General features: G+C 44.8%; 1 protein-coding gene across 2 annotated transcripts in view; it reads left to right on the top strand.

Moving 5' to 3' along the window:
* The first annotated feature begins 263 nt into the window (after positions 1–263).
* Positions 264–13,022, top strand: part of ecrg4a (ECRG4 augurin precursor a) — a 37,178-nt gene continuing 24,419 nt past the window's right edge. The window contains exons 1-2 of one of the 2 annotated variants that reach the window (XM_041199596.1): positions 265–444; positions 4,254–4,394. The gene's annotated coding sequence lies outside the window, so the exon portion shown is untranslated. Of the gene's footprint in view, positions 445–4,253; positions 4,395–13,022 lie in introns of both variants that reach the window. The other variant, XM_041199595.1, reaches the window with a different exon arrangement.

The raw sequence follows: 13,022 nt of genomic DNA, 5'->3' as shown, positions 1-13,022 counted from the left end.
TCAGTGAAAATTCATTTCAAATCGCAAATCTGTTCCTGATTTTTGTTAATGGAAACCACCTGTTGAGTTATTAAATTCTTTATGGCACACATCACACAGACATCTGTTTGCAATCTACAGCAGCATGAAAAGCATTTTCTTTAAATTAAAAACATTCCCAATTCTGTCAGCCTTACTTAATGCTTGTTGCCAACACCCTTAACATAGGATTTCTGAGATGACTAATAAAAGTTCCATTCTATGTGACTCATCTTTAGCCTAACTTCAGTTGTTGAATTTTAGTTCCGTGCCTACGTAGTGCTCACTTCAGCCTCTGTTTGTTAGGCTGGATTGGACTGTGCTAGACAGAGTAAGGAATGGTCTGTTTTTTTGCTGCGGACTGAAAAATCTGTCTTTCTCCACACGCTTGAAAGGGGAAAGAAAAGAATACTTGTTTTGTCAAAGGTAAAATGAATGAATTGCAAAACAAAAATGGATTTTAATGATTTAAGGTTACCAGTGATCTAAGTGTGATTTTATATCTTTTGTTTACAATAGAACTGTACAATTACTTTGTATTTAGCTCGCAAAGAATATTTCCCAAAGGATGTGCTGCCTTTCAAGAAACCTAGTGGACCAGGAGAAAGTCTATAGAGAATAACATGTTATCCTAAAGTCACAGTACTTTAAAATTCAAGCATCTATGTATAATTTCATTACCTTGTTGCTTTTGTAAAATTGTGTAAGTTGTATTTTTTAACACTTAACAATGCATGCATTCACTGTATTTGTTTAATTTTGTTTAACACTTCAGTTGTTTAACAGTATATCTTTAAAGTGGATGAAGAAAATGTTTTAAATGTTGATCAAAACTTCTTAAAATATTGTGTTCAGATTTGCCCTTAGCTGAATCTTAATATTTTAGGATTTTTTCTTAACCAATACACAGAGAAAAGGAACTGAAACCATTTTCCATGACAAATTTTCCCCAGCTGCAAGTCTTCCAAAAATGGTTGTCCATGTAGACATGTTGATGCTTGGATTAAGTGGACCCAAATTCTGAAGTGTACACGTCAAGATTTATAATAGGGCTGGTGGTATTGTTAGTTTTGAAATTAAATAATTTCAAGAAGCTACCAGCATCTGTAACATAATGGCATACATTTCCTTTATTTGCATTTTGATCATGTTTATTTTGACTTCAACTGAAGTCTGGAGTACAATTTGAGAGAATAGAATTTTCCTTTGGTATATGGTAAGCAGATGTCTCTAATATTGAGCAGTAGAAGATTAAGAACTTGCATTAGTAATACTGAAACTGGCCGTCAGGATAAGGCACATCTGGACTGAGAAGGGACATTTAAAGGGACTGCTTTCTTTGGACCTTGTATGGAAATGGACTTGAACTCCAGATTTTTGGCTTTTTGTTTATTTTCAGAAGTTTTATACCAATAAAATTTATCATTGTTACAAACAAAATTATGGATTTGGAAAAATTAATGGAGGTTCTTCTGTTTTTCTGCTATTCAGAGGGGGGAAAAAGGCAGTGAAAGGATATGTTACAACCTGCTTCTACTGTGCCAGAGGCAAGCTGACCTTGTCTACAGACCATTGACGCAGACATATCGGTTTGGGAATTTCTGAGGAAAGCGGCCTTTCACAGGATGTCAGCTCAGAACTGACCTTCAGATCATTTCAATCGCAGGAATAGCACTGCAATAGAAATTGTCTGAAGGTATATACATCTAGAGTATTGCATGCAGTTCTGGAATCCACATTATAGGAAGGATGTGATTGCACTAGAGAGAGTGCAGAGGAGATTTACCAGGATTTTGCCTGGGCTGGAGAGTTTTAGTTATGAGGAGAGATTGGATAGACTGGGGTTATTTTCCTTGGAGCAGAGGAGATTGAGGGGAGACATGATTGAGGTGTATAAAATTATGAGGGGCATAGATAGGGTAGACAGGAAGGAACTTTTCCCCTTGGTGGAGGGATCAATAAGCAGGAGGCATAGACTTAAGGTAAGAGGCAGGAGGTTTAGAGGATCTGTGAGGAAGAATTTCTTCACTCAGAGGGTGGTGGGAATCTGGAACTCAATGCCTGAAAGGGTGGTAGAGGCAGAAACCCTCATAACATTTAAGAAGTATTTGGTTGTGCACTTGCGATGCCATAGCATACAAGGCTACGAGCCTAGTGCTGGAAAATGGGATTAGAATAGTTAGGTACTTGTTTGACCGGCGCAGACTCTCTGTAGACCTCTATGACTCTGTGTAGTGAGGTACATATATTCAACAGAGTCAAAACACACTATAGGCATCTTGAAGCCATCGTATGTCTGGACAGATCATTGGGGGCCCAACAGTATAATCCTACCACTGTATCTAAATATTATTGTAATCTGCAAACTTGGACACCTAGAAAAGACTAATTATACAACAGATGGAGAAGGAGGAGACCCAATTACAGCCAAGGACACAGCATGACACTGATGGTGAGCCAGAAAACAGCCCTGTTGAAATAATGGGACAGATTTGAATGCCTCATTTCCGGCAGGTTGCACCCGTCCCCTGCCCCAGCAAACAGTTGGCAATATGATGTCATCATTCCAGATTCTGAAATTACACAAGGCAAATGGGCATGGAAATCGAAATCCCATGCCACCATTTTGAAATGACTAATTATCAAGCTATTAAGCGAGTTAACAACCCAATCATTTGCAATTTTTTGGGTGTCGGTTGAGAAATGGTTTGGGAGTGTTCTACAATGAGCTGGTACAAGGGCAGAAGAAAACCTGCCACTGGGTTCATGGCTGAATGTAGCAGCAGATTCTGCTGGTGAAGGTGGCAGCATCTGTACGTGTTTTAAGCTCTTTCGTTTTTGCTTTTTGGAGTATGCCATAAGAAATAAAAGTCTCAGCGAGCAGGGAGCCTTTAAATTTGTAGCTGTGACCAACCTCCTGTTAATGGCATAACCCCTCTGCTGCATGGCGTCCCAGCCTAGATCCCCGATTGGGTGTGGAGTCCCCTTTGCTCTGCTAATTGACCACCTTTCCGTTGGATGGCCATTAATTGGTCATCGATGAGCTGAGACAGTGGGGGCAACAGTGAGCGGACAATTCAGTTTCTGTTTCAACTCTCTTCCCCTACCAAAAAACATAAAATCCAGTCCAGTTGTTGCAGGCGAGATACATTGGAGGAGATCTTCAGAGAAGTACCACATCTGGTCAGTGCTCTGTCCACTCCACATGTGTATAATAAAGTGGCCCAAAGTATCTGCAGCCAAATTGGCCACTGCACTATCTCAACTACCATGATATCCAGATCACGCTCCTAACACTGTTTAAAGTGCTACCAAATTGAATGCCCTGAAAATGACTTGGTGTATGGAGATATATTTCGTTTTGCAGCAATTAACGTGTTTTGTGTCATCTTCATCCTAATCTTCTGTACCTTCACTGTGCTTCCCCATTAGCAGGTATAAGCGAGAACCTGTGGGGGTTGAGGTAGCTTGTGCTGTGTCATATAACTGGTGCCAGCACATCCCATGCTGTTATGGCTGGCTGTTCTACCTACTGGTTGCCCTATATTTCTGTCATATGAGCAGGAGGGGGTTCAGTATAGGTTTGATGTGGTTTTTCCTTGAGAGGCAGCAGCTTCCTAAGTGCTTATTCCAGCCATGTCCTCAGTACATCCATGAACCTGTGTGGGAACAGAGCGCAGGCAGCGAAGACTTATGCAACAGCTATCTCTGCCATTTTGAAACAGAACAACATCCTCTTCCATTTGAACTCAAAGCCTCTGCAGCAGCAGTCTGCTAGCAGTATACTGTGACTGTGTGATTGCCCATGTGCTTCTAGGAAAAAACTTATGTTTTATATTGGGGTGATCGTCCCTTTTAAGAATTAGGTTTCCCTGAAAGAATTATTGTGATCAATTTGTCTGGGGAATAAACAATAGAAAGAAAAAAGAAGGGTCAGTCATAGGGGTTATAGATTGTGGGTGTGGCCCTGGTCTCAAGCAAAGTTTTTAATTTAGAATAAGCTTGCTGCAAGGAACATCTCTTTCAAAGAGAGTTCAGTTGAATTACTATGTTCTGGTTAAAAGAGTTTAAACCTCTTGTTAACTGAAACGCTCCTGACAGTAAGTTGGACTTCTAGGTATAGCCAAGCCAAGAAGAGAGAGAAAGAGGCAGTTTTAGATACAAGCCTGTACAGTTAAAGAATATTAGAACCTGGTGGCTATACTTAAGATGCTAGCGACGTTTCTGTTGAACAGGGAGTCTACAGCTGTGGGGCGGTTGGATGAGATCTGAAGAGACCACCTTGTCATAAGTAAACGGAAATCCCAATGAATCTCAGCCTTTATATAAATCGTTGAAACAGGACTCAGACCAAATGGTTAACCTTCCAATTTTTGGTAAGTATCTGGCTTGAGTTTGGGGGGTGGGGTGTTGGAGGGAGGGGGGTGTAAGTCAAATGGGCATAGAAGGAAAGTTGAGTTAAGAACTTTGGTTTAAGTACCTGTGTTCATTGTACTTTTAATATCTTCACCATAACTACTTAAGATAAAGTGTAGTTATTAGTAATCATTTTCTTTGATTTTTGTATCATAAAATTATTTTGTTTTAAACGGTGAACATTGTGGCTTCATTCTCTTAGTAAATATCTGGTTTTCTGATTTCCAATCAAAACATATTTAACATGTTACTGGTCTCTTCCAAGGCCATAACAACTGGGACACTGACCTTGGCACCACTGCAGATGGTTCTGGAGTTGGTGTGCCAATGGTTGTTACGCTGTCATAATAGGTCATTACTTAGAGTTGGGGAATATGTATAGACATGAAGGACAAGAAGCAAATGGAACGCTACAGGCGATGTGATGGGGATGCTGACCTTATTGTAGATGAGGACCTAGATGACTTGCAACTTATGAATGTCTAAAGTAGAACAATGCAAAAAAATTCAGCCAGACGGGAGAGATGGTGGCTGAAGCAGGTGATATTGTGGAGATGAGCGTGACCTTAGTGACTGGATGTATAGAAGGAAACTGAGCTCAGGGTCAAAGCATCCACATTAATTCCACACTATGTGTTTAGCCCACAAGCAGCCATGGAACCACATGGTATGAGGCATAAGGTGTTTCTGGAGTGAAAAGGATGACCTGAATTTTGGTGAATTTAAATTAGGAGCATTTTTTGCTTATTGAAGCCTTTTATGTCAGATAGGCAGTTGGAAATGAAGGCTGCATACATCAATGAATAAGATGGAAAAATAAAGCTGGGTGTCATTGGCATGGATGTAAAGTTAACCCAGTGTTGCAACAACATTGCAAAAGGATAGCATGCAAAATATTGGGCTGAGGATAAAACGTTAGGGGCACATCTGCAGTAACTAAAGGAATGGGATTGTAGCCATTGCACACATGAAATTGAGAGAGTCATGATGCAGAGGTGAACTATTAAGGAATTTGTGGTGAATAGAATGGTCAACAGTATTGAAGGCAACAGGAAAGGACATGGAATATAAGGAGGAACTGCAAGTCACAATCATGTTGTGGATTACTTTAAACAATATGGTCTCCTAATCTGGAAGGCTTCAGACTGGAAGTGGTGAAGGATATGGTAATGGCATTGCATAGAATTACAGAGACTAAACATTTATTTGTTTCAACCAATCCAAATTGTTCATCATTATGTGAACAGTTGTCCTAATCCCCTCTGTCCACACTATCCCCACTTTCTGTTTATCCCATTTTTGCTTCAACTGCCTATCTAGCCTATTCTCAAATGTTGACCTGTTTTGTGCTTTATTATTAATGCATTCCACAACCTGACAATTCTTATTTGAAAAACATCTTTCTCTTACTCCCTGTTCTAAATCTTTGCTCAATGTTACATCCCCATCCTCTAGTTCTGAACCCTGAACCAAAAATATTTGTTTCCATCTATTCTGGCTGATCCCTTCATAATTTTAAACACCTCTGTCAAATTGCTCCATAATTTCCTTTGTTCTAATGAAGATAACCCCAATAAATCTTTCTTCATATTTCATATTTTTTTCATTAACTTTGATTAGAGGAACAAAAAGTATGTCTTTATAGATCATTGGTTGAATTAGTTTATTTAGTTATCTCCCAGAGATATTAATGTATGTTGGGATACGAAGTCAATTGCACTGGCAGCAATTTTGTAACTTCCCTAAGTAGCTGATCTTTGTGTGTACATTTGGATAGCAAACATTAGCATGGAGGCCAGCAAAGCCAAGTATGATCCTGTCGTCACAAAAACAAAAATTGCTGGAAAAACTCAGCAGGTCTGACAGAGTTAATGTCTTGAGTCTGTATGACCCACGGACTCGAAATGTTTTCTCTGTCTTTCTCTCCACAGATGCTGTCAGACCTGCTGAGTTTTTCCAGCAACTTTTGCTCTTGTTTCAGATTTCCAGCATCCACAGTATTTTGCTCTTATGATCCTGTTGTCACTGGACATCTATATGTACAGTTTCCTGTAGGCTTTCCTGGCCGAAAGCTCAGAAGAAACGGGGGTATGCAGAGGTTCCTAGTGTATCTTAAATAGTCAGGTGGCATTGTTCCAGTTCATGTTAATCATTTCAGATTTTGCCAACAGTAGTTAGTCTACTATACAGATCTTTCTACTAGACTTATCTCCCCCACCTGACCAGTCCAAAGATACTATTGTTATCATGAAGATAAGCCTACTCAACATAAACCAGGGCCCAAACCTGGACCCTTCTTAATCTGTATGGCTTGCTACCACAACATATCCTGCTTTACAGTTTACACTTTTAATTTCTGATTAGCATCTCTTAAACAACTGAACTTAAAACTATTCTCTATTTTCTAGTAATGGTAATTGTTGTTGCCCCACCTACTGGGACTTGAAAGGCTATAAATAATATTACAATTCTTAAAAATTACTTCTTGTATTCCTATTCTCATTAGGTGCTACACACACGAAAACCTGAAATATATCCTTCTCACTGTAACGGTATGCAGGGGTTCCTAGTGTATCTTAAATAGTCAGGTGGCATTGTTCCAGTTCATGCTAATTGTTTCAGATTTTGCCAACAGTAGTTAGCCTAATATACAGATGTTTCTGCCAGACTTGTACTCTTCTACTCTGGTTTATTAAAACAGTACGGGATTTGTATATAAATTTCGGCCAATCTGATGTTCATTTGTAAGCTCCAAACTGCCCTGGGCACATAATCAGTTCAATGTTCTGCACAGTGATTTTCCTTTTATCCATCTATGGCTGCTAGGGGTGGGTTGGGGGTGGGGGTTGCGGGGAGGGGGGCTGGCGGTTGGCCGTTGGTAGTGGGGACAAAGATGCTGTGCATGAGGAAAGCAGGAACAGATCTGGGCAATGGCATCCATTTTTTTCTCCTTTATTTGCTGACATTTTTGAGCCAGCAGTAACACCGTTCTCCACAGAGTCAAAGTCAAGCAGCTGAAAGCCCTGCTAATGCTGGTCAAAAAGAAGGTTGGGCACATGAGGCCAGAGTATGAAGAACAAGTGTGTTTGGGAGTGAAGGGTGGGGTGGTGAGGTGCGGGAGGTGAAGGGAGAATATATGACTGGAAGATATTGAGGAGATAGGGTTGGATGAAACCTTGGAGGGACTTAAGGAGGGACAAGGATGGGTATTTTAAATTTGGTACCTTGGGGATGGTATGCTTGTGTAGGCCATAGAAGAACTAGGAGGCATGTGGTAGAGATTTGCACAATATGGAGGCTATCAAGGGCAGATGATGAGATGCCAGCTAGGGATACAGTAGCATAACAGATATGTTCCTGGACTAATTGCTGGAGGCCTGATCCAAAGCGCAATCTCACCTCAGCAGCTGGGGAATTTAAATTCAATTAATTAAATAAATCTGGGGAGAAAAAGCTAGCAATAGTAATGGTGACAATGAAATGGCACTCACCTTGCCAGACCACATGAGGTCATTGACCCTTTACTGCCACTGGATCCAGTTCCAAGGCACCACACTTCAGCTCCTGACAGCCTCAGTAACTTGCAGCCATGCTTTGGTGAGGCTGGCTGGTCTGCTGCTGCTGTCCTCAGGGGAGAGGAGTTCACTCCATGCCCTGACTGTTTCTAAGGTCACCTCCAAGGATACCTTCCGTCCTTCCTGCACAACATCCCTCCCTCACACTGCACTTTTTCCTGCAAACACTGCCACCATTGCGAATCCTGTTGGGGCCCCTTAGGGATCCTTCATTGCTGCTTTAGGCCCATCATCTTGTCACATTCCCTGATTTGAGCAGGGAATCGGAGGTGGGAGGTTCATTGCTCTGAGAAAGAGTAATGGCAAAGTGGACAATTCAGTGTTGAGTTCTGGACAGGAAAACAGTTCAGCATTCCAGCAGGGACTAAGCTGGGAAGATTCTGACCTATGGGCAGAATTTTCTGCCTGTCGGATGGGCACAGCCCAGGATCGGGTCCGCACCGCTATTTTACATGGGCAGGCCAATTAAGGCCCACCCAGCATGAACGCGGCTCCCGAGGACAGCAGGAGTGGGTGGGCGGCAGCGGGGCTGCAATGACCACCGGGTCCAATAGCGACCCCAGTGGCCTGTTTAAAAAAAGCTGCTGCAGCCTTTCGAAGGCTGTGAATCAAGGCCAGTGGAAGAGCGACCCAGAGCGCTGCTGATGAGCAGGCTGGTCAGGAGGGTAGGGCAGGGGTGCACCGTGCCCCTCGTTCTTCTGACGGTTGCCTTGCTGCCCTCCTCGAGGAGGTGGCAACACGTTGGGAGATGCTGGTTCCCCAGGACGGAAGGTGGAGGCTCCCCCCCTTGATGAAACATGCCTGGGAGGAGGTGGCGGAGGTCGTGAGCTCCCCCGACGTGGTGCGGCACACCTGGATCCAGTGTCGCAAGCACTTCAATGACCTCTTGCATTCAGGGAGGGTGAGTACCATGTTGGCACTGGTCAACCCAACAGGTAGGCTTTCTCCACTGGTGCCCCCCCCCCCCCCCCCACAAGTCTGAATGTAGTGGCAGCACTGAATCATTGTCCTTTGCTGGGTGGGTGAGCAGATATTGCCCATGCCAAGGTCACCCTGAGAGGGTGGTGAAGAGATGGGTTCTGCACCCACAGCATGTGGTACACTGAGACCCACATGACTGTTTTGGGGTCAACCTGGAGGAGCTGCACCTAGGCGCAGTGCTGGAACTCCAGGACATGTCAAAGTCAGGGTGATGACATGTTGGGAGGGGAGCTTCAAGGTGGCGTTGGCACCAGTTGATCTGCTGCCCTCTGCACTCCCCATGCTTGTGTCTCTTTGCTATGGAAGGTTAGACCGTGTGGTGCCTAATGTGATGTAGGCAGCTTGTGTCCAAGGGGGTGGTGGAGGGGACAGGCTTGGCATCTTAGTGAGAGTGTTTGGCAGCAGCTGGGTGAGGAGGTAGGGGAGACCTGCGATATCCCACTCTGGCTGGGGTGGGCTGTCTGCGAAGATAGTCCAGGTACAAGTAGCACTAATCAATGCTCTTTTCTCCTTTTCAAGAGAAGAATGCACATAATGCCACTGAGTGGGGGAGGACTGGGGGAGGGCTGGTATTGCTGGCGATTCTCAGCTGCTTCAAGTAGGAGGCCCTAGATTTGGAGAGGCACCATGTGCCCAGGTCCACCGGTGTCGGTGAGGCTGGGGTGCCACAGGCAGGTATGTTTGCCCAGCAGTGAGGTCACCATTGTTCTCCCAACAGCCGTGGCACTGCTGAGTGGTCAGTGATTGAAGTTTGCAACATGGCTTGACCATTGCTTATGGAAGGATGAGCACACAATGATCCGAGGGACAGGGATGCACATTGACATTGGACCAGTTAACGTAGAGACAATATCCTTGATCTTCCTTTCAGCATCAGCAGAGCAGGGCCGGGAGGAGGAGGCACAGGGGCCCCCTCTCACACCTGAGGGCCCTGAAGTCACGGGCTCACCAGCATCACACCATCTCTGTCAGGCAGTCACCAGCGCAGATACTAGCATCTCAGTGGGAATTAGAACATTGGCTAGTGTCCCAGGGCACAGTGGCGAGGGCACTTCGCAGTCACTGGAGGAGCTGGCAGAGACAGAGTGCCCATGGCACCAGCAGTCTCTTTCTCTTAATTGACCCACCCACGTAAAATAGCGGAGCAGACCCGATCCCGGGTGGCACCCACTCCCGCTCCGCCTGTCTGACAGGCAGAAAATTCTGCCCATTGGGCAGAATCTTCCCAGCTTAGTCCTTGCTGGAATGCTGAACTGTTTTCCCGTCCAGAACTCAACACTGAATTGTCCACTTTGCCATTACTCTTTCTCAGAGCAATGAACATCCCCCCTCAAATCAGGGAAGATGATAAGATGATGGGCTTAAAGCAGCAATAAAGGATCTCTAAGGGGCCCCAACAGGATTTGCAATGGTGGCAGTGTTTGCAGAGGGATGTGCTGCAGGAAGGACGGAAGATATCCCTGGAGGTGACCTTAGAAACAGTCAGGGCATGGAGTGAAGTCCTCTCCCCTGAGGACAGCAGCAGCAGACCAGCCAGCCTCACCAAAGCATGGCTGCAAGTTACTGAGGCTGCAGGGGACCAGGCACATACTCAGTCAGTGCCTGATGATGTGCCTCTCAAGTCGCCCGTGATGCAGCAAACGCAGGAAATGCGGCCAGGTGTGTGGGAGCACCTGGTGGAGATACATGAGGCTACGCTTGGCTTGGTGTCTGTAGTGGAGGAATCTACGTGAACTATCGCCAAGCACTGAGCCTCATGGAGCGAGTGGCTACTCTTGTGGAGAGGCTCCTCCAGGCAACCAATCAGATCTTCCTGGGGATGCGCACTGACCAACAAGCCCTCACATCGGCATTGACCTCAGCTGGTCATTGCCAATGTGGGAGATGGTCTGGGCACCAAGTTTCCCAGCTCAGTCCCATCCATCCACTTGGATCAGGGAGGTCCGAAGCGACCTCACGTCGGAGCAGCAGCTGCCTGTTGTCTCTGCGGGGACCTCTCAGGTGCTCCAGATGAGGGCGGCAGCTCCTCTGCCCCTCTCCCAGCGACCTTTGCATCAGGTGAGGCTGCGACGACTGTGGAGATGCCAGCTGTGGAACTGGCAGCTCCCTGCCAGGCGGGGCCAGCACAGGCTCCACAGGCCAGAGGACGACCGCCAAGGTCATCGAGGCCAGGATACCCTGGCAACAGGATAGTGGCGTCTTCTGAGGCCCCTTCTGCCTTGGTCTACCTCTTGGTCTTGCACCCCTTGTGCCTGCGCCTCTCCTCCCAAAGGTGGCTCCCCTGGAGGCTGAATGTGGACTCCTGGCCTCCTCCCCCTTTTAGCCCTCCCTTCGTCCTCAGAGGAGGTGGCTCCAGTGGAGAGTTCAGCTCCCATTCCCAGGCTAAGGGAAGGCTTCCTGAAACTTGCAGGCCCAAAAAAGATTCCTCACTGCAGAGTGCTGGCCTGAAGGTTGTGAGCCCAGACCAAGCAGCTGGTATGCATTTTTGAAGTATTGCAGATCACACAGGCAAGTATCAGTAACTTTAAAAAAATCAAAATTTGAGAGAGCACACTTGCGACCCCCGTGAGCTCTCTTATCCCGCCCATGGATGAGGTTTATACATACGTGTTCTACCTGCCTGCCTGTTGCACCTGTGTGCCAACCCGAAGATTGCATGGGCGCTGAAAAATCAGCGTTGATTGGCACCTCAAAGGCCTTAAGTGGCCTGTTAATTAATGGTGGGCGCATACTGGAGATCAACGAAATATCATGATGGCGTGTGGTGACGTCGGGATTTCACCACGTGTCATTTTATGCGTGCGCATGTGGGGCCCACCTCCGCACACCAACAGAAAAATTCTAGCCAATGAGTCTATCTCAGGTAGCTTCAAGCAACTCATCTTGATTTATGCACTCCATTGCAAATTAATATTCAATGTTAAGAATGTCTAACTGGAAGCTCGTTGTATATAGTTTGGACCAAGTTAATAACAAACAGGACAGCAGGCTGTTGTTAATGTGGAGATATTAGGACTGCACTTAGTAATAGTAAAATTGCATTTCATATAATCTATTTAACAATAGAGATTTTAATCCTATTTAAATTTAGCATGGGGGCAAGCACTTGAACAATATCATGATCAAAATATTGTTAAACATTTGAATTTTGATTCTGTCCTTTTGAAGTGAGTGAGCTAGTTTTTGGTTTTTATATATATTCCCCAGCGCCTTGGATGTGCTGACTTTGCCTGCAGCTTTCTCGATAGCTGTCACAGACCTCCCCCTCAAGTTCTGAGCTTCGTACCTTATTTAAATGCTAATGAGTCTTTTACAAAGTATTGGATAAAAGGAACTAACATTTTCATATGATGGCCTACATTAACTGCTGATCAGTTGCGAAGTGACTTGGGAATTTGCATTTCTTTCCAAAGTACAAAATAATCCTTGACTTGCAGCTGTTACCTCTCTCTATATTGTGATATAACAACAGATTAATATTTTCATATTTGACTGTATATTAATCATATATTTGAATCCTTATAATGTTTCATAAGGCCTGTATTCTTGGCGCCTTGCTGTATGTGTATGAAACATGGATGACTTACAGCTGTCAGGAAAAGAACTTCAACAATTTCCATCTTGGCTGTCTGTGGTACATTATGGGTATATTCTGGCAGGACAAAATCATTAACACAGCTCCCAAGCTTGTTAGCACTCTTCACACAGAGATAACATTGTTGGTTTGGGCATGTCCGCAGGATGGAAGACGGCCACACATGCAAGGACTTTATGTATGAAGAAGGTAGCCAGGTCCAAACAACCTGACGGACGCCCAAAGCTCTGCTTCAAGAATGCTTGCAAGCATGACATGAAGGCTCTAGACATTGAGTGTTACACCAGGGAGTCACTAGCTGACCAAAGAGGAAAATGGCTGCACCTCCTGTGGGCTGGCGTGCACCACCATGATGACCAGTTGCTGCAGCAACCTGGCAACAGATGCCAACACTGAAAACAACAATCCACAATGATACTTGGTAGCTTCATTGAGAC

Source organism: Carcharodon carcharias, chromosome 11, assembly GCF_017639515.1.
Source record: "Carcharodon carcharias isolate sCarCar2 chromosome 11, sCarCar2.pri, whole genome shotgun sequence".
Classification (NCBI taxonomy): domain Eukaryota; kingdom Metazoa; phylum Chordata; class Chondrichthyes; order Lamniformes; family Lamnidae; genus Carcharodon; species Carcharodon carcharias.
This window is presented reverse-complemented; position numbering and strand designations above follow the sequence as displayed.